This window comes from Danio rerio, chromosome 9 (assembly GCF_049306965.1).
Source record: "Danio rerio strain Tuebingen ecotype United States chromosome 9, GRCz12tu, whole genome shotgun sequence".
Taxonomy (NCBI): domain Eukaryota; kingdom Metazoa; phylum Chordata; class Actinopteri; order Cypriniformes; family Danionidae; genus Danio; species Danio rerio.
The window spans coordinates 28,253,476-28,275,929 of record NC_133184.1 but is presented as its reverse complement, the minus strand read 5'-3'; the positions used below and the strand labels follow the sequence as shown (position 1 = coordinate 28,275,929).

The 22,454-nt window shown below is 36.4% G+C and overlaps 1 protein-coding gene across 7 annotated transcripts in view; it reads right to left on the bottom strand.

Moving 5' to 3' along the window:
- LOC141376138 (uncharacterized) overlaps positions 1-22,454 on the bottom strand; it is a 1,104,960-nt gene that overhangs the window by 588,463 nt on the left and 494,043 nt on the right. For 3 of the 7 annotated variants that reach the window (XR_012385414.1, XR_012385418.1, XR_012385422.1), the window contains one exon: positions 6,095-6,159. The exons of 2 other annotated variants lie outside the window; for them this stretch is intronic. The gene's annotated coding sequence lies outside the window, so the exon portion shown is untranslated. Of the gene's footprint in view, positions 1-6,094; positions 6,160-9,206; positions 9,299-19,895; positions 20,388-22,454 lie in introns of those variants that run through there. 2 more of the 7 variants (XR_012385415.1, XR_012385421.1) reach the window with 2 other exon arrangements.

The following is a 22,454-nucleotide window of genomic DNA, read 5'->3' as shown; positions in this document are numbered from 1 at the left end:
AAAACAAGAATTAACAAGACCAGAGTGAGAATCCTGACAATAGTAGCACAATAAAACACAATAGATGTGTTTATATTTCACAGACCACAACTCTTGACTTGAGGTACTTCATTAGATTAGTATTACCTGTCACTGACACAGACTCTTTTTTTCCTGAGCATAAGTTGCATGATACATATTTTTTTGGGCCTTTCACTTCAATGAGAGAAAAGTAGGGCTTGTATTTCCAGTTTTCAAAAGCTATACTTTTGAACTTGTTAGATTGCCCATCATTCTGACTCCAGGTCGTTGGTGTGTGAGTGACTGTATGTGAATGCCTGAACTACAATGCCTTTGATTAGTAAATGAGGGAAATAGACTCAAACTAAGCCAATCCTCACATTCTTAGTTACACACACACACACACACCCTGGCCCAGAGAAAGAAAGGTCTTACGGGTAAAAGAGATGCTGCTCTGCTTGCTTGAAAACTGCTTCAGTTTTTTTCAATTATAGTAACGAGCATGTTATTGTGTCAGTAACAGTAACGGCGTTATAATTGGAAAAAACACAACAAAACACTACTTATATCTTAGTTACCATATATCAGTTGTTTTAATATTTTAGTTTAAGACATTTGTCATATTTTGTGGCTGGCTGAAGTGCAGGTGAGGAATGACCAACATTGCATTACTTTCTCCAGCATCTTCCATGACTTAAACAGATTGTTGAAGCTTGTTTGTTAAAACAATGTCGAGAAGGTCAGGATATTTGTCTGCTATGTCAAATGTTTTTTAAAAAAATCCTGTGTTCCTCAAGGGAATGATCCTCTTACTCATGGAAGAGCAAACAAAATACTGGCAGATCCATTCTTAATCTTGTCTAGGTCCAGTATTTAGTCACGGCTTTGCAGAAAAAAAGATGAAGACGGGATCTACCAAACAAAATATACTGTGGACAAAGAGAATTAAAGATAAATCACAAAAGAAAATGGCTAAAACAAAATTGAACAATGAACAGAAGCAAACTGATATATTTCTTGGGTGCAAATGGGCAACTAAATAATTCACAGGTGCTTAACATTTTTTGTAACCATAGAAACTAATGAACATAAACAGAGTAAAGGAAACATAAGGATAAATATAAATATAATGATAAGTATCATTGTGTTCACACAGATGAATGATAATGACGTTTATTTTAAGATGATGCTTTTAATTCAGCGTTATCTCTTGTAACTAGCAGGTGTCCTCAGTGCTTTATTAATACATCTGAATAGTATTGTTGAGCTTGTGACGTGTAATCAATCTAATCAAACAGTAAATTTAACAATCAAAGTCAGTTCCCCAGCATTTTCAAAGAAGGCAACAGAAAGACATTGAAACAAGCATTGGATTCCGGTGGTGCTTTTATTTTTAAACATCAAATAACCAGCATGACTTTCATAACTTCCATTTATTTTTATCATTATTCCCTATGGCATAACCAGTTGTTTCCAGAGTTGTTTCTTGACAGTCGTCTGTATCTTTAAATTCTGTTTTATCGTTTGCTAGCAGGGCAAAGTCATTCAGAAAGTGATCCCAATGATATTATTCCTCTATATCTTTATTGTTGTAGTTGTACTGGAACTATGTCTTTATCGCTATCTTTATAGTTATCATGCTTGATATGAACAAAAGTTGTGAAGTGTGCTTTCCATCTCAGATGTAGAAAACCTAGTCCATGCTTTTATGACTTCAAGGCTGGATTACTGTAATGCTCTGTCTCCTCTATTAACAAACTTCAGCTAGAACAAAATGCAGCTGCCAGAGTTCTTACCAGGTCTAGAAAACATGATCATATCACCCCAATTTTGTCCTTCTTACACTGGCTGCCTGTTAAGTTTCGTATTGAATTTAAAATATTGCTTGGTACCTATAAAGCTTTAAATAATCAAGCTCCTGTTAATCTAACCAACCTTCCGTCTCGCTACAATCCAACTCGCTCTTTAAGATCTCAAAATCCAGGGCTTCTGGTAGTACCTAGAATAGCAAAGTCGAGTAAAGAAGGTCGAGCCTTCTCATTTATGACTCCTAAACTCTGGAATAGCCTTCCTGATAATGTCCGAGGCTCAGACACACACTCCCTATTCAAAACTAGATTAAAGACCTATCTTTTTAGTGAAGCATACACTCAGTGCATCACTTAGCTGTATGATACATGAGTGTGCTTCACACTGGTTACTGCATCGCGTTTATATACACTATGAACAGCAGCTACACAAATTTTTTTTTATTCTCTATTTTTATCTGGGGATTCTCATCCTGAGGCCCTCAGACTATGCAGCGCCACTGATTCAATCCAAGACCAGCGACGAGATGATCCCAAGGTTTCCATATCCTGGACCAGGCCGTATCCTGAGCAGCTACTGTGGTGGTCATGGAGGAGTGGAGCACATGAGACTGATTACTGTGGCGCTCCAGGGACAGACGAGTCTTCGCTGAGGTCCAGCTTCCAGCCTCCGGCGCCTAGACTGCAGCTCTGCACAAGACGTTTGGCCAGTGGAGAAATGGAAATGGTCATGCCCAACTGAGCCTGGTTTCTCTCGAGGTTTTTTTAATTCTTCACTTTCGCCAATTGGTGAAATTTTTTCCTAGCCGCTGTCGCCACTGGATCGATGGATTTGTTCTTTAGTGTTTGGACTCTCAGTAGTGATGATTAAACCACACTGAATTGAGCTACACTGAACTGAACTTAAACACTAAAAACTGAACTGACACTGTTTCAATATACTATGATCTTTTATGCACTATACCAATAAAGGTGAAGTGAATTGAATTGAACAGGGCTTAAACTTACAAGATAAAAAGAACTGTTATACCCTGAAACTACTTTAATTGCATGCTTCTTAAAGAAAAAAAAAAGACAAACAAACAATTTCAGTACTCACTAATTAACTTTCAGGACTGAACTGGTTACTGGAAACAGTCTTTATACCTAATAGACTAATACATCTCAAGAAAAAGTTGTGATTCGCAGTCTTTGGTCATTTCAGATGTAAATGGCAAACACCCAAACAAAACGATCTACAAAATTTGTCAAAATATTGACAAATAGCTGTTCCACAGGCCAATGATTATCTTGCACATTTGCTTAGACTTCTCCATATGTTCATACAGGCCGATCAAAGATGGAATAGTAACAGTTTCTAAATGATTATAAACTTAGCAACCTCAATTAACCCCTCGATGAGTCTTCAGCTTCATTATCTCCCCTGTGAAATCGTTTCATCTCGTCTGGCCAAAAGTTTTGACAGCTCAGTTTGAAAGAAGCAGGATTACAGATATCAGATTCCCGCTGATTGGAGGGGGATTTCCTGTTTGCTGATCTGAGTCATTTACTGAAGCATTTCTCATCCTGTCCTCACAGTGCTCTAGCAGGAGATAAAAAGTCCACACCCTGGTGTTTCTCTGTCTAACTGCTGTCTCTTGAGTCAGGATAAAAGCTCTCATGCTTTACCTTTGGCTGGGACTTTGTGCATGACAGTTTGATGTTAAAAAATGTGATACATAATAATGTGAAATTAATTACGTTGCTACAAAAAATAAAAACAACTATTTTACAATTTCTAAAACAAGATGGCTATCATAAAGTATGCTAAACATCTTAAATGCCATCATTTTATTTTACTGATTGAATGTTTGTCATAATCACATGATCTAATCCTTGCCGATCGCTAGTATACATGTGAATCTGAAGAACTACACACACACACCACACTAAAAAAACTACATATCCAGTCACGCAACGCTCATATACACATGTACCAGGTTCCATTGATTACACACACACAGCAGGACGATTGTTATGAGCTGATTTCAAGAACTATTTAAGCAGCACACACACTCGCATCAGTGCTGAGTCTTGTTTTTCTGTTTGTGAACATTACGATGCATTTTTCTTGCCTTGCTAGACCCTTGCTTTGTTGTATTGTTTATTCCTGTCTGGTGCCTGCCTTTTGACTATTTGCTTCTTTACTTACTGCGACTCTGGATTTTCTGTACATATCTGTGTGCCCCTGGGTTGACCTTTGCTTGCCAAACCATCGTAATATACACTGCATTTCGATCCACACTCTTTTGTCAGCGTCCCTTAACATTACAATGTTTAATATTTTATATTGTTTAGTTTTTTTTTTTTTGTTATATTTTTTAATTTAACATTGTTATATTTAAATTAGCAGTGGCTCTATAGTTACCACTGTCACCTCACAGCAAGAAGGTCACTGGTTCGAGCCTCGGCTAGGTCAGTTGGCCTTTCAGTGTGGAGTTTGCATGTTCTCCCCGTGTTGTCACGGGTTTCCTCTGGGTGCTCCGGTTTCCACAGTCCAAAGAAATATGCAATAGGTGAATTGGTAAGCTAAATTGGCCGTAGTGTATGTGTGGGAATGAGAGTGTATGGATGTTTCCCAGTGATGGGTTGCAGCTGAAAGGGCGTCTGCTGTGTAAAACATATGCTGGACAAGTATAAACTTCATTCTGGTATGGTGACCCCAGATTAATAAAAAGACTAAGCCGAAAAAGAAAATAAATGAATATTTAAATTATATGTAATGCAATTTAATATTGCATATTATTATGTAATGACATTACTATGTCATTTAAAATCATAAGCATTTAATGTTTTATAATAATACAATAAATAAACACATTGAATAAATTAAATCATGTTTTAGAATAAAAATACAATTGTACATAATTAATTGAATTTCAACTATATTTGGTGTAAATAAAAAAGTGACCATTTCTGAACCAAATACATTTCCATAAAACATAAAAAAAAACTAAGGGGCCATTCACATTTTGCATTTAAAAGTGCGTGGAAAGCCATTTCACCATTTTCTGTGCGCTTTGTGCTCATTTGTCCTAAGTCATTGCGAGGTGACCCATCAACTATTTTCTCAGAGGATGACAAACTGACAAAACAATCCTGCAGCTCTGATACAAGTTTTATTTATGGAGAAAATTAAAAAGCACTGCTATGTTTGGGTGTTCTGTGTTTGTCTGTGGTATTTAGTCTACCAGACTGTGTGTATTCCATACAAAGTAAGAAGCTGATTGGTCAATTCTCATCTTGTGACTCGCAGTGCAGCATTCTAAAAAATTGAGATGTTTTCAACTTGGTGTCTCGTGTCTCGCTACGTGGGCATCGCTCCCAATATGCATGCACTACCTGCCCACCCTATTGAGTATAACAAACTTGCGCGGAAAAGATGGAATTAGTTAAATGGTCCCTAATCATCCTCCTCTTGTTTTTTTTTCTTGTAATACTGGATGTTCTTCTTCTTCTTCCTCTTCTTTTTCTTCTTCTTAATATTATTATTCATTTATTCATTTTCTTTTGGCTTGGTCCCTTTATTCATCAGGGGTCGCCACAGTGGAATAAACCGCCAACTTATCCAACATGTTTCATAGAGTAGATGCCCATGAAGCCGCAACCCAGTACTAGGAAACATCCATGCACACTCGTTCACACACATACACTACGACGCAGGTGAGACAAAAACAGAAGTAAAAAAATAAATAAAAAAACAATTGAATAACAGGGGGCTTCTCTCTTTCTGGCATTTTTTTCAATACTGTCGTTGAGTTTAGGGAGGGGGGTGGGGGGGTCGGTTGATTGGTCAGTCAGTCAGTAAGTTAGTCAACACCAACATGTGGCCTTCTTGCTGTGAGGCGACAGCACTACTGCGCCACCGTGTCGCAACCTTTATTATTATTATTACCATGAATAAATATTAATGGTTTATTTATGTGTCAATTATAATAATATATTATATTGTTATGTGTCCTTGAAAATAAACCCATTACATTAAATGGTATATAATGTTTAAATTAAAATCTGAAATTATATGACACAGAGAGAAAGAGAGGGATCGGTTTGTTTGAGTGCATTTAAAAAACAAATAGTGTAGAGATCTTTTTTTTTTTGTCAGCATTTGAAATAATCCACCCAGAGTAACAGATTGCTGCAGACAGAAGTCACTGCTCTTTCTCTCTCTCTCTTCTGTATCTACAAACCAATGATTGGTCCTCAGGGGACGGATGGAGTGGAACTCATCCCAGCGGCACACTGACCTGATTATCACTGTCACATCTCTGAGTCAGAGTCTGTCTGTCCCCAGAACTGTCACTTGCTCATCCTGAAACACAGGAATACCTTTTATCAGTTTCACTTTTTGGTGTCTTGTACTTGCAGTACAAGCTATTTATACACACTACATCCGTAACAGAGATGAACTGAGACCAAATCAAGACATGGAGAGTTCATCAGTGAAGACGGCGACAGAAATCTGCCAAAAACAAGCCCATCGCCTCCATTCTCAACGAGGTCAGGCTCACGCTGTCAGCAGCCCCATCATCTCACAAACATCCCTTTGAAAAATCGTTGCGCTGATTTTTCTATTTACGAGCTGGCTGAGGAACAACGTTTATCCCATAATTACGCCACTGTCGCTGACAATTTCCATACAAATCATGAGGAAAAAATTGAAAACGGACCCAGAAGTCTGTAAGGCAACATTCCCACTCTTGCCAAACATCTCCTTCATTGCTTTTCAGCAAAGCAGCAGGGGAGGATGTCCAGAGAGAAAGATGCAGAAATGTCTTTCAAAGTTAACAGGAGACACGCTGAAGTATTTGGATGTTTTAAATGACCCGGCTAATGAGGAAAATAAGCCATTTTTTGGCAACTAAAGACCATGTGGTTTGCATATAATGATACAGTGGGTAGCTTTTTATTGATTGCACATTACAAACACATGTAAATCCATATTTATATCCAGAAAGACATGCTTTAACTATGAAATGCAAAATTTGACTTCCATATGCTCTTTCCCTGAAATCACTCAAATATATTGCCTGCAATAATGTTTTCAGTAGTTTTTAGATGGATGGAATGATGGATGGATTGATAAATGGATTAATGAATGAATAGATAAATAGATAGACAGATAGATAGATAGATAGATAGATAGATAGATAGATAGATAGATAGATAGATAGATAGATAGATAGATAGATAGATAGATAGATAGATAGATAGATAGATAGATAGATAGATAGATAGATAGATAGATAGATAGATGAAAAACTACATTAATATATTGCTTTTTTTACACAATAATATACGCAAAGGCCTGTTTTTAATCCTAATATATTCAGGGTCTCCAACTGCTCCTTCGCATTCCTGCTTTTATTCAATTACATGCCTCTCATCTGTGTTTTTTCTCACTCCTCCCTTCTCGCTGCCTTCTGTTTTTTTCTCACTCCTCCTCCATCCATCCTAACTGGGTTCATTCCTGTCAAGCTGATTCCTATCTGTATCATATCCAATTCTTTTTGTCCCATTCCTCCATAATCCATACATTCCAGCACTGATATAGAGGATGCGGTAGACAGAGACATATTATATAAATGCTGCTGTGCTTCAGAGTCATGCAGGTTGATTATTTACACAATGGGGGGGAACTCCTCATCCACCACCAGTGTGCAGCATCCACCTGGATGACGCAACGGCAGCCATTTTGCGCCAGACAGCACACCACACACCAGCTGATTGGTGAAGAGGAGACAGTGATGCAGCCAATTGAATATGGGGATGGTTAGGAGGCCATGATGGACAGAGGCCAGTGGGCAGATTTGGCCAGGATGCCGGGATTAAACCCTTACTCTTTTTGAAGACCATCCTGGGATTTTTAACGATCACAGAGAGTCGGGACCTCGGTTTAACGTCTCACCCGAAAGACGGCACTCACTGAGCAGTATAGCGTCCCCGTCACTATACTGGGGCATTAGGACCCACACAGACCGCAGGTTGGGCGCCCCCTGCTGGCCTCACTAACACCATATTTAATTTGATAAAATCAAATTAAAATTAAAGTCCCTTTAATGCAAGTTGATTCACTCGGTAGCCATCTTTAAAACACCTCTCAGGCAGTATGCTTGGGCTTTCTGTTTAAATGAGGACACATCAAAGTCTCCAAAACTGCTTGCCAAGCTTTGGATTCAACCCGGGCTCATTGTGGAAACGTAGCCCTGCGGACGTTTCTGCGGACCGCGATTTACGTCCCGGGAGGTATGTATTCGAGCGTTTTTTTGTTTTCGCGGATCCGTTCGCGCCTGCGCCGTTCTCGCGCGAAAAGCCGCCAGATCGGGGGAAAAAAAAAAAAAAAAGCCATCGTCTTCGATTTCGACCGCGTTTTCGGATCCCGCCGCATTCTCGCCCTTATTCTCCGGATTCCGTTTTTCATCTTACCTGATTTCCGGAACCCGCTGTTCCCCGGACTCGATCCCGGTCGTCGTCCACCGCGTCCGGCTCCGGCTCCACCTTCTTGTCCGGGGCCTCCGCTCCGCCGTCGCAACGCTGTGAGCTAGGCGGACAAACTGATTGCGTCGGAACAGCCCTCCCCTCGGAGGCGAGCCGTCGGTCGGCGAGCGCGAAGAGGAGGGGCGGAGCGGCGCCACACCGCCCCGCAGCATTCGCTCGAAAAAAAAACAAACGCGGCCTTTACGTACCTCCGGCCACGTAAATCGCGGTCTACAGAAACGTCCGCGGGGCTAGGTTTCCAGAATGAGCTTGGGTTGTTTTGATTACATTACATATTAGGAATCACCAATAAAATTAAACAACAACAGTCCACTTAGTTTTATTTCTGAACATCTAAATCACACAAAATCTGCAGAAACTCAAGTCTGGTCCGAGCCCCTCCCCCAAAGTATCATCAGTCTATAGTGATCGATGACTGGCTCCTGTACTAGAAGGCGGGCTTTATTCGTCATATAGCGATCGATGATTGGCTCCTGTACTAAAAGGCGGGCTTCATGACCTGTTTAATCTGTAGGTTTACATCTACAAGGCCATTTCTGCACAAGGAACAAAACATTAAAAATGTTCTGTTGTTGATTCACCATCATGTCTTTGAGGTGTTGTGGTTGAATAACTGCATTATTATTTTTAATTGTGCCAACGAATGATGATAAAGTGTTACATATTTGTCCAAAATTTAATTTTAGCCGGACTACCTCAGCAAAGACAATTAGTCCAGTGCTCTGGTAATGTGTGTTCTGACTTTCCAATACAATTATGTCCCTTCACATTTTTAGAATATTTTCAGTTTTACTTTATGAATGTGCTTGTTAATATATTGTTTGGATATTAAATAAAAATTTACCACTGTTTAAACCATACCTGTCAATATTGGGATGTGAAAATAAGGGATATGCCCGCCATTATTCCGCCATTAATCTGTTTTTAGGGTTGCATTGGAGGGGCGACGGCACCTGCAATGAAAAGGAAGGGAATAGTGCTGTTTTTTTAATATATTTATTTCAAAGTGTTTCATGCCTAAATAAAACAAAAGCACAGAACAGGCTTACATTTAAGGTGCGTCCGCTGGTGGTTTGGCGGTATAGGTTGCGTGTAGGGAGGATCTGCTATCTAATGTTTATAGCCACCCTTCATAGAAAGATTAAAAATATGGGAGAAATATGGGAAAATACCTTAACGGGATGATTATGGGATAGAACTGTAAAATACGGTAGAATATCAGGAAAAACAGGAGGGTTAACAGGTGTGCTCTAATCTATGACTTGATTAAATTCTAAAAAAAATGCTCACCATCAGCATGATTCATAAAAACTCATCACATGATCTGCTTAATCACATTTTCTATAAAAAGAATTGGAGTGATAGTGTAATCACAATGCTAGGCACATCAGCACAAAGCAGATAATGAGTTAATAAACTTTACTTACTTTACATAAATGTATCCACAAACCATTCAGAAACACCGTGTGGCATCTGGAAGTTGTATCCTATAGCTTTCCATCACTTCTTGACTCTGGTTTGAATATGAAAGGCTTTAATCTACATTTGCTTATTTCTGATATTTCGGCTGCATTAAATTAGTCTGTTTTGTTGTTTCTAGAATATTGAGTAAAGACTTTGCCCTCTTTTGGAAAGCAGCAGCTTATTTGCATTTAAAGGGAAACACAAAATCTTTATGTTTCCACTTGCTTTCAACTAGGGGCAAATTTAAGAAGCTATAATAAAGTTTCTGTGCAAGATTGAGCTGAAATTTAACAAACATATTCTGGCCACACCACCAATTTATTTTACATCTCATGAAAAGGGTCATTAAATTCTCCTTTAACAAATATGTGACCTCTAAATGAGTTCTGGTATTAACATTATGCAAATAAATTAACCAGTCAAAATCAGAGTCTGTGTAGAAGTCCTAAAGGTACAATAGCAAAGTCTAAAGTTCAAAGGAAGGGAGGAAAATGGCAAAAATCTAAATTATGACTGTTTTTGCTGGCAAGACACCTTGACAAGTAGACCTAAAGGAGAAATTGAAAATGATATGACCCCTAAAATCAAAGGCTTGTATTGTGTAGTTGGTAAAAAGGTCATGGAGGATATGTGAGACTGCGAGGTGTAGGGGAACGTGGGTGAAATGAATGTGGCGCCTTCATTAACCACATTAAACTTTGCTCTCACTTTGTGTTAGTGCTTTTTGCATAACTGTCACAGCATGGTGACAAGATAGCTTGAACTATGAAGAAAAGAAACCTAGCAGATGGCTCGTATTAACACAACAGCTCTATGGTGGATGAATATTATGTGATAGATATGATATCCAACGGAGAGCTGGCGTACATGAAAGATAATAGCATTGTGCAAATAAATTATGCGGGTGGAAAGTCAATAAAAAAATAGAGGCAGTTAGCATGTGTTTAAACAAACATGAAAGGATAAGACTTATGGTTTATATTGAACAGGCCAAGCTATAACATCGTATGTGCATCACATTTAAACACTGATAAAGTGTCAGTAAAGAAACTTCAACTGAAGCATGTTAAAATAAGTAATAATAATTTGATAATATTAGAGGAGATCATTTAAATGTTTAACATTGCACATTTTTTATGAAAATACATTCATTTGTAAAACTATTCATCTTTATACCTATTTGTGAAGGTATTCAGGAAATTCCTTGATTTTTAACCCTCTACCACATGGTGTTGCCATATGGTAACATGATATTTGTGTTCATTTCACTGCCACTGTTTCTTTAAGACCAACGTTCTTTTTTTGTTGGAAAGAAAAGACCCTAGTGTAGCCAGTGATGTGCTTTGGTTAAGTCACATGACATGCAGTGTTTTTCTGTGGTTTGATTTCTAACAGACTGGCGCTTATTGTGAGTAGTTTCTAAATGTAAATGAAAACGACTAAATAAAAACAAAGGATCAACTTATGTCAGATCCACACAAAAAATCTGAGACATCACCTTCAGTAAGTTATGATGGCATACAGTATTCACAACTCAAAAAAGTTTTATCAAACTAGTATTTTGTAAATCGATCAAATGTATCTGTTGCCAAACGGCAAAACTGCAATAATGGAATGTGCAATATTGTAATAGGTTAGATAGCAAGCGAGGTCACCCGTTATCTTTTAAGTTGTAACAACATCAACATGAATGGTATTAACAGAATTTTGATTAGTCATGTGTTTATAGCATTTACATGATGAATAAATACAGGGAACAATACACTGATAAGAGCAGTGATGGAGACAGTTCAGCTCAGCGGTAGATAAGACATACATGCTATAGTATAGAGTATAATTGTTAGCTTGTAGCTACATTATTCTGATCCATCTAGATATTCTAGACTTGTTCTTTATTTGTTATAATATTTACTGGAGGAAATATTTATACCTACTGTGTGTTGTCAACATGATAATACAATATTATGATTGTTTTCAACAATATTCAGCAAAAAGAATGGAATAATAAAAGCTGTTGGAGTAACAGTTGTTGGAAAGTATGATCAGTTGAAGTCAGAATTATTATTAATCATTGGAATTATTACTAGAGCAAGGACATTTTCACAGTATGTCTGATAATATTTTTTATTCTAGAGAAAGTCTTATTTGTTTTATTTTGGCAAAATAAAAGCAGTTTTTATTATTTTAATAAACATTTTAAGATCAAAATTATTAGCCTTTTTAAGCTATATTTTTTATAAATAGTCTATAGAACAAACCATCATAATACAATTACTTTTCTAAATCCCCTAACCTGCCTAGTTGACCTAATTAACCTAGTTAAGCATTTAAATGTCACTTTAAGCTGTATAGAAGTGTCTTGAAAAATATCTAGAAAAATATTATTTACTATCATCATGGCAAAGATAAAATAAATTAGTTATTAGAGATAAGTTACTAAACTATTATGTTTAGAAATATGTAAAAAATCTTAGATTTTAGAGAAATCTGCTCTCCGTTAAACAGATACTGGGGAAATAAAATAAACAGGAGACTTAATAATTCAGGGGGGCTATTAATTCTGACTTCAACTGTAAAATATGTAATTTATTAAGTTCTGTGTTAAAGCTTCTAACACTGCAAAACAAATTAAATCAAAACAAATAAAATTTAGAATTTAATTAAATGTATTACTGAGAAACAAGTATTCATTCAATCATTAATTCTTGCTTGTTTGTTTTGTGCTTAGATACTGTACATGAACAAACATTTTTGCTATTTGAATGCATGCAACCAGTTTTGTAATCTCTAAATTGGTGCAGCACTTCTTCTTTTAGTAAATCAAAATAAACATAGCAATGATGAGCATGAGTGAATCCTTTCAAAACGATCAATAAATTGACGGCCTTATTATGCATGTTTGAGCCTGTGTTTATGATCATATTTGATTTACAGTGTGTTTACTTATCCCATCTGTTACAATGTTCCATTCCAGCAAATTTCAATGACACGTTTTTGTCCCAAATAATGAACCCATTCTGTGAATGACAAGTATGACAGCTCTCTTTCATTCCAAACTATTGACAGAAAAGATGGGTTTGTCTGTGACATCTCGATGTCTTATCAGACGCAGTATTAAACAAATCCCGGCTGATTGAGCCTTTTTGCAGGAACAATGGCACCATTATGTATCATGTCACAGTAGCATCATCTAGACAAACCCCACATGTTACAGCAGATGGGTACCATTAATCTCCACTGAGAAACAGGGAGAGAAAGCAGATTTCGAGGGCACCCGAAAGGAAGAGAGAGATGAGAAACTCGACTCCAGCCAGACATCTAGCAGATTTCACACAACAGCTCTTTCTGAAACTTGACCTGCGTGTATGTTGAAATATCAGCACATGTACAGTTGAAAAGCTAAATGTACACTGTTGAGACACATTCACACCATTTAAAAATACATTTATAAATAAATCATATATAAAAAACAAATAGTAAAACCATGCAGTTAGTTAAATAAAAAAAACAACTTCAATAGAAAACATTTCAGCTAAATTGTTTGCAAAATACATAATTTTAAAAAGTTTTTTTAAAATAATAATAATAATTTAATAAATACTTTAATAATACTATTAATAATAATAAACTTTCGCATTATCATTCTTGCTGTTATATATTTTGAGCCTGATTTAATAATGTATTATTATAAAACGTATTATAACCATTAGTGACTATTACTGACATATTGGCTGTTCATTAGTACCTATTTATAAAATACATATTCTGCATGATCATATTCTACATCCTTTATCCTTCCTAGTACTATTAAGCAGCAAACTAGTGGTTTATTAAAGCAATATTCCTTAATATTTTGTTAATAGCAATGATTCAACCTAATAAAATGTGAATAAAAAGTAATGGAAAACAGCTTTACATTTTGGCAAGCATTAATGACATTCTGTGTCATAACATGACCATAACAATGCTACAAGTTTATATTTATTGTAATTAATTGAAATTTGAAGTTATTTTATCCATCTATCTATCTACAATGTGATTTTTTTAATTCCTTTTTTTTCCCCTTGGGTGTAAAACGATATCAAAGCACAATTAAATAATGCAATGAATAAATTAAATTGAGAAAACAACCAAGTGCAAAATATATTTGGACAACACTGTTAAAAGGTCATATTTTGAGTCTCCGACATGTCCAATTGTCACTTTGACTCATGTCCGAGTTCAGGACTGCATACAATGCCATGACAGAACGTGATTAAATCTATCCTTTCTGATTACATACTTGCTGAATGTTGGTGACACAGATAATCAACCTCAACCACTGCGAGAAAATTGCTTGGCATTGCACTGCACAGCTATGAATGCATTACTTACATGAAACGAGTGCAGTTGCATGGTGTACAAGATTAAAACAGACCAACAAATGAAAGATTAATCGATAAAGACTGTTTTGTCAATAGCACAGATGGCTTTTGCATTGCTAATATGATGCGTTGTTGATGGATTGTCTATTGAAAGCGATATAGATGTCCCTGGGTGTAAATATTTGCATGTCATTGGCCCCTGTGTGTCATTTTGCCCATCTCAGTGTTGTACTCTCTTTACTGTGATGCAGATAAATTATTCTTTTTGCCATATTAAAGAGAACTGCTGTCCTGAAGCAGCAAAATCATGCAATTATAGACCATCCTTTTCGAGAAAACCTGAACATTTTTTCTGCATAAGTGCACATTAGTAACATTAGTAGTGATCAGCTTCAAGTATCTTCTACTTTAAAGTATATTTGTGAAATATTTAATATCTTTAAAAGTATATTTATGGGGAAACAAAGCACAGAGATTTTAAAGACAATCATTAACACTCACAGTCAGACATTTAACAAGGAAAAATCAGTACCTCAAAGTATTTCTATTTTATGGCACTCCAAATCACTGACTATTTTGATAAGATAACATTTTATATACTGAAACTATGTCTGGATCCATCTACTCCAGTTGAATTTTACTTGGAAAGTTCACACGCTGGAGATTATTATTTTGGAATATATAATAAATATATAAATAACCTTTTCGCACAGGATTCATTTTCCAAATGAAAGGCAGTAGCTGTCAGTAACTCTAGCGGACTTTGACATCCTTTTCAAATAACACACATCCACAACTCGATTTTGAAGTGAACATAATGTTCTGCAATGGGGATGTTCACACAGTTCCCAGTTCCCTGCCCTGAGCAACCTGTCAATATATTTATTTATTTATTTATTATTATTTTCTCTTTGCATCCTGTATCGTAAATGAACCTTTCTGAGAGAACCTCTTAGCCTTTGTGTTTGTATTTTTGAGAAATGTACTGTACTGAATCTGGTATCAGTGAGTAAGAGTGGTTCTACAGGTGATTTGTCAAGCCCACTCACCTGTGTAAAACACACTTTATTCATTCATTCATTCATTCATTCATTCATTCATTTAATCATTCAATCATTAATTCATTCATCAATTAATTAATTTATTTTCCTCTCAGTTTGATCCCTTTATTTATCTGGGATCACCACAGCGGAATGAACCACCAACTTATCCAACACATGTTTTATGCAGCGGATGCCCTTCCAGCTGCAACCCATCTCTGCAAAACATCCATACACACTCATACACTACGGACAATTTAGCCTACCCAATGCACCTGTATTGCATGTCTTTGGACTGTGGGGGAGCACCCGGAAGAAACCCACGCGAAGGCAGGGAAACTCCACACAGAAACGCCAGCTGGCCCAGCCGAGGTTCGAACCAGCAACTTTCTTGCTGTGAGGCGACAGCACATCATGCTTCAGAAATAGGACGACAAGTATTTCCCTTTAAAGTAAAAACTAAATTTCTGAGCCTGTTTCGATCAGTCAGTGATCAGCGATCGCTTAACCTTTTCAGGACAGCATATATTAAACAATCAGCCGTGAAGAGATGAAATAAAGCAGCTGAATATTCATAAGCATAAATAAAGAAGAGGCAATTATCAAATTAACTGCTGCAAACTGCTAGTGGCAGGAGATTGAAATGATGCATGTCAAGAGAACGAAAAAAAAGTGCCACATGACATTATTTTGCAAAACAGCCAAACCTGCAAAAATGTAACTGCACTCGTAAATCAGTTTTACAGCATTTAGCATAAAGAAACTCTGTCATTACTTCTCACTGGAGACGTTTCACAATGCAACGCTGTGTCATCGAGATCCAGCGACTGTTTGTTTTCACGCCCTGCGTGCTCTTTCTGTGATGTTTCACCCAGAGTCTGCTTCACATTAAAATACTCATTTAAGTAATGCGGAGCAGCTTTAGTGAAATTGAATTAATTACCTAATGAATTTAATAATGATCCTGTCCCCTTCTCCCTCAGATTCATCCAGATAACAGAAGGGTTTTGGGTTTCAGGACAAGACCTGCTGAGACTCCAACATGAACAAAGCATTCTGATTAATGCAGTCTTGTTTGGACTGAGTCCTAAAACAGCATGTAAGTAACCGATATCGTAAAGAAAACTTATACAGTAGAGTTTAAAGTTTTAAGCTGTGTTTATGTTTCTTGCTTTTGGCACTGAGTGCATCGTGGGATTAAAGCTTTCTTTCTGATAAATGTTAAAGCATTACAAAGTGCTGCATGCAGTAAAGTTGTGATGTAATAAAAATTATACCATTATAATAATTAGAATGAGGTCCAAGGCAGGATATTTTACATGTAGATGGTGGAGCTACCAAACAGAGACATGTGAGTGCTTTTTCAGCTTCCAGAAATGATCAGAGGTGCTCCAACATTAGGCACATTCCAATCAAGACTGGAAACACATCGGTTTAGCTGTGCCTTTACTGAATGAACACTGTGCTCCATTTGACAGATAATATTTTAATCTGTTTTTTTTTTAAATATTCTTTGGTTTTTATTTTCTTTTACTTGTCTCTTTTATTCTTGTTTATGTAACACACTTTAAATTGACATTGTGTATAATAACAAATGTGCTATATAAATAAACTTGCCTTGCCTTTACATTAAAAATTACTTTATTGTGACTTTTGAGCAATTTGATGCAATTTTTATAAATACATGTATTCATTTATAAATAATGGCACCATTATTTTTATCAAATAAAAATTAATAGTATCCAAATCTAGCATTACATTAAATGTGGTATTAAGACATTGGTCTTAAACTTGATTCCTTGAGGTCTGCAACTCTGCACAGTTTTGCTCCAACCCTAATCAAACACAGCTGATCCAACTAATCAAGGTGTTCAAGACTACTATAGACTATTGAGCAGGTTTAAGTTGGAGCTGGATGGAAATAAACTATGCAGAGCTGCGGCCCTTAAGGAATTGATTTTAAGACCATCGCTTTAAGACATATTCATTCATTCTTTCATTCATTTTCCTTTGGCTTAGTACCTTACTTAACAGGGGTCTTCACCAGTAGTGTCAAGTAACAAATTACTGTAATTAAGTAGCCTTTTCTCAGGAATCGTAATTTACTAAATTTTTAAAATTTGTACTTTTACTTTTCCTTGAGTACATTTTTAGTAATGTATCTTAGTAATGTGTACTTTTACTCCACTACTTTTCTTCAACGTGCAGTCACTACTTTATTTTTTCCTCTTTATGTGGATTAGAAAAATAAGTCATGCAATTCCTGTCCCACCAAATCACATATAGAAAGTAAATCGCATCATACTGAACTACCTCAAGACATGCAGCAAACTGTTTGGAAGCATTAAAAGTGTCCAAGAAGATAAGGTTGAAGTCTGAATTATTAGCCCCCCTTTGATTTTTTTTTTTTTTTTAATATATTTCTCAAATTATGTTTAACAGAGCAAGGACGTTTTCACAGTATGTCTGATAATATTTTTTTTTTCTTCTGGGAAAAGTCTCATTTGTTTAATTTCAGATAGAATAAAAGCAGTTTTTACTTTTTAAAAACCATTTTTCTGTAGACTGAATGTCACTGATGAGAAGATGACAGGCGTTTACTGTAAGATGACAGAAATGGCCTTAAACAATAACTAAATGCACTACAAAATGTTACATTTGCACACACATGCACAAATTACATGTAAATGCATCAACCTTTCTCAGCTTAATACTCGCTACTCTTAAGTAGTTTAAAAGGGCTACTTTTTACTTATACTTTGAGTTATATTTACAACAGATACTTCAACTCTATTTACACTACATTTTTAGGCAAGTAATGGTACTTTCACTTGACTATGATTTTTAAGTACTCTTTCCACCACTGGTCACCACAGCAGAATGAACCACCGCTTTAAGATATATAATATTCACTTAATCTGCAAATTACAAAGTAACTGTTGTGTATTCACAATTTGTAAGGCTGATTTTATGTAATCTTGCATTTGCTCTTGCATTCAAATTTTTTTTTTTTACTTGTTCAAACTCATTCATTTATTTTCTTGTCGGCTTAGTCCCTTTATTAACCCAGGGTCGCCACAGCGGAATGAACCGCCAACTTATCCAGCAAGTTTTTACGCAGCAGATGCCCTTTCAGCCGCAATCCATCTCTGGGAAACATCCACACACACATTTACACAAACACTCATACACTACGGACAATTTAGCTTACCCAATTCACCTGTACCGCATGTCTTTGGACTGTGGGGGAAAACCGGAGCACCCGGAGGAAACCCACGCGAAGGCTGGGAAAGCATGCAAACTCCACACAGAAACGCCAACTAGGCCAATGTTCGAACCAGCGACCTTCTTGCTGTGAGGTAACAGCACTACCTACTGCGCCACTGCCTCGCCCATACTTATTCAAACTACTTATTTAAAATGAGCAGAAGCAACAAAATTCTTGAGATTTCATTGGGACAGATTAATATTTTTATGTGCAATCCACATAAATTTGTTAAAAGTGTTAAGTTAACTTAATCTATTTGTGTTGGGACAACATGAATAAATTGTGTGGAACACTTTCTACAACATTTTTTACAGTGTGATGTTGATTAAATTTGTGCTTCTTATAAGTATAATATTATTATACTTTTCATCCCATTACCAAAATTGGAAAGATTCTAAGAGTTAATATTTACAGTATGTTGAATGCTGTGTATTGCTATTTGAGCATAAACAAGTAAGTAATCAATACCATAAAGAAAACTTGAGTTTTTATAGTTGTGTTTAATCAAGCATACATATCGGAACATATTTTTCTTTCCGATAAATTTAAAGCTATAATACAGTGTTGCATGAGATTGAGTGTACTGATGTTATTAAAATGATACCATTATAATAATTAGAATGAGGATTTTTGTATAGCTACCAAACAGAGACACTCAAGGGTTTACACACACACACACACACACACACACACACACACACACACACACACACACACACAAACACACACACACACACACACACACACACAAACACACAATAGCGAAAGATAATGAACAGCAGAGGTAGAGGGATTGGACAGAAAGCATGGAGAGGGAATTAGAGTCCTGTGAGCTGAAGTGCTCTACTCGAGAGCTCCACAATGGCGCCCACCCTTGCCTGTGGCACTGAGAAGGTTGTTTCCTGGGCAACAGAGAGCTGAGAGCAGGGCATCGGGCGCTGAAGTGTGTATGAAGAGCTGTGGACCCAAGCCAATAGTTCATCGCAGGAACAGAAACACTGATGGAGTCACACTAACACACACAGGTTTAGACGGATGTGGCTATTTGGAAAAGAAAAAAAAAAAAGTACAAATTTACTTCTGCACCCAGCAGTAACTCTGAAGATATGATGTGTTCTGAAACGCTGGAAAATTGTTAGTGGGTGCTCAAGTTAAGTGAGATGATGCAACAGTTACTGAATGCTGAAAGCTATTTTTATTTAGAAAGTGAGTAAATAATTAATGTGGTAACTCTATCATGGCATACAAATACTAATACAACATTTGCTAGTGAATGGTTAATAATGTAATGAAAATTATAATTTACTGTTTTATTCACACACAGTGACATTCAAAAGTTTGAGGTGGGTAAGAATAGTAATAGCAGTATTGTTTAATGTATGTTTCATATTTTAAAGGTCCTGCGAAGTGTTTTGAAATGAGCATTTTTTATTCAATGTTTGACAATCTCAACTGAAAAATAAAGAGAGGGTGGGACATATATTAGTTCCTCCACTTAAAAATAAATACATTTTTAAAAAGACAATAGTGTTTCATTTTTATCACAGCTTTGTCAGTGAAGGTGGTTGAGATCAAGCGCATCAAATGAAAAGCAAATAAGAACCATCTTGAAGGGGACGGGACATGTCAGATACACTCAAAAAAAAAAAAACTTATTGGATGAACTTGTCACGGTTACACAAGGAAGATTTTTTGTGCAAAGCAACAAATGCTGAGAGATGAAGCAGAGGGAGAGCAATCTCACACACAGTTCAAATGGTAAGTTTCAGATCTTCAGTAATACACCAACATAGCTTTAGCCACTTCCCTTAATCAGGCATGTTTGTATCCAAAGGAGGAGGAGGACATCTACGGAAGAGTACAAGAGGAAGAGCCGGTGAGGAGAACCATCTGACTTTGATTCCAGCTGATGAGAGAATGAATGAGATGAGCCTTAGTGCATTGGTGATTGTGGGTGCAGGTGATCAGTAATGAGGTGATAGTTCATGGGTGTGGTGTGTGCTGGCTGGTGAAGGAGAGCGGTGATTGGGGCTGCGGGAACGAGCTGAGGGTGTGACAGAACAATAAATCCAATAAATTTGTTTAGCACCAAAAAAACATAAAAATGATACAAATTTACACAATTAAGTGCTATTGAGTTGGTCCAACATGATTTTATCAAATAAAAGTTTAAATACATTTGTAACTTAAACTGAAAGGTCTGATAATATCTTGTATGTCTATTATGTGTCATATATTTTAAAGCATCTTTGTTTTATTTAAAGTTATCCTAAATGAAATAAAAGAGCCATTTTAAGCATATTTATTGAGTTACACATACAGTTGATTGAGACTCAGAACTAATTTTAGGACAGTTATTGCTCACTGAGCAAAGCAACAAACTGCATTTTTGCTAATTAAGCTGCCAACACCTTCAGCATGAGTGCTTCTGCAAGGTGTCGATCTCAAAACTCAAAGGATTACACAAAAATATTCTACATCTTCAAACCATAGGGAAGATTAAACTTAACAAGCCTTTCTATTAACTTTAAACACCTAAGATTACTTGTATTGTCAACATTTCCCTCTCCTAAATAAATCCCACGCAAAGCATGTGGGGAACTACAAATCCCTAACCTGGTAGTTGGACCAACACAATTCCTTCATGTTGTCCCAACACAAAACGCTTAAGTTAACTCAATGGTTTACAAATGTAGGTGTACTGAACATAGAACAATGAAATAGGTAGTTTGAACAAGCACCAGTAATTATTTTGTGAGTGTACTAGAGAACATTTGATTGGTCATGATTTGATGAGAAACTAAAGTATGAGGTGACGTGAAAAGAAAATAATTAAGAAGAAGTGACAAACTGCAAGCTTTACATGTTTATCTTTGTATGTTTATTTATATTCTAAATGCATTTTTTTCACTGTTTTAGAGCACACTATCTAATAGATATCCTTATCTTATCCTGAATATATTTTTGTATTACACTAGTCCTTTAAAATGTTTTTATTTATTTATATATTTATTTATTAATTTATTTAGTTTATTAGTGCCACGATTCTTTATTATTTTTATCCCCAGCTCAAGAAAAGTTTAGGTAACATTTCTTTTTATTTTTAACAATTAGTTTAAGGTGTTAGTTTTTTGTCATAATTGGCTGCATGTGGGGAAACTGGAGCTAAAATAACCTGGCTATAATGTCCAACAGAACTAAACTTCTAGCGGGATGCTATGGTAGACCAGCAGGAAGTACACTAGTGTCTCACACACATCACCCCTGTGAGGATCTCTGATGTGAGAGACCTAGCAGAATAAGCAGGCAGGAGGCAGGACTGTCTTTTAGCCTTCTTACTCTGAACACAGTACAAAGAACAGCCCTTAACAAGCCCATCCTGCTGCAGTGCTTCCTTTACACACCTCCCTCATTGACAGTGATATCCAAAACTTTAAAAAGCAGGGAAATGTTGACCTTAAACCACATAAAGGAGTTTAATCACACATGGCACTGATAACAAAACAATCCATACATCCAATTTAATTAAAACATAAATCAACTAAAATCGACTGCCTGTGCATCATGTTTCATGTCCTTACTTAATTAGTAATACATAATTACATGCAACTAACCATAAGCGTAACCCAAACTCTAACCCTAATCATATAGTAAGTACATGCATTCATATTCAGTAGTTTAATGAATAGTTACACTGTAACAGGGAGACCTTAACGTAAAGTGTAACCAACATTCTTGCTCGTACTTTCTATTATTATTATATATTAATTTCTAGATGTTCCAGATGTTTCAACGGTTCATATAAACCAGTTATATCTGCAATAATATAACCCAGAAAAGGTTACTTGTTGATATAATATCTTTAATTTTCCGAAGATGTTTTATGAGGCATACTAAATCAGGGGTTCCCAAACTTTTTAGCCCGAGATCCCCAAAATAACATTTATAGTTACTCGCAACCCCCACAATCTTA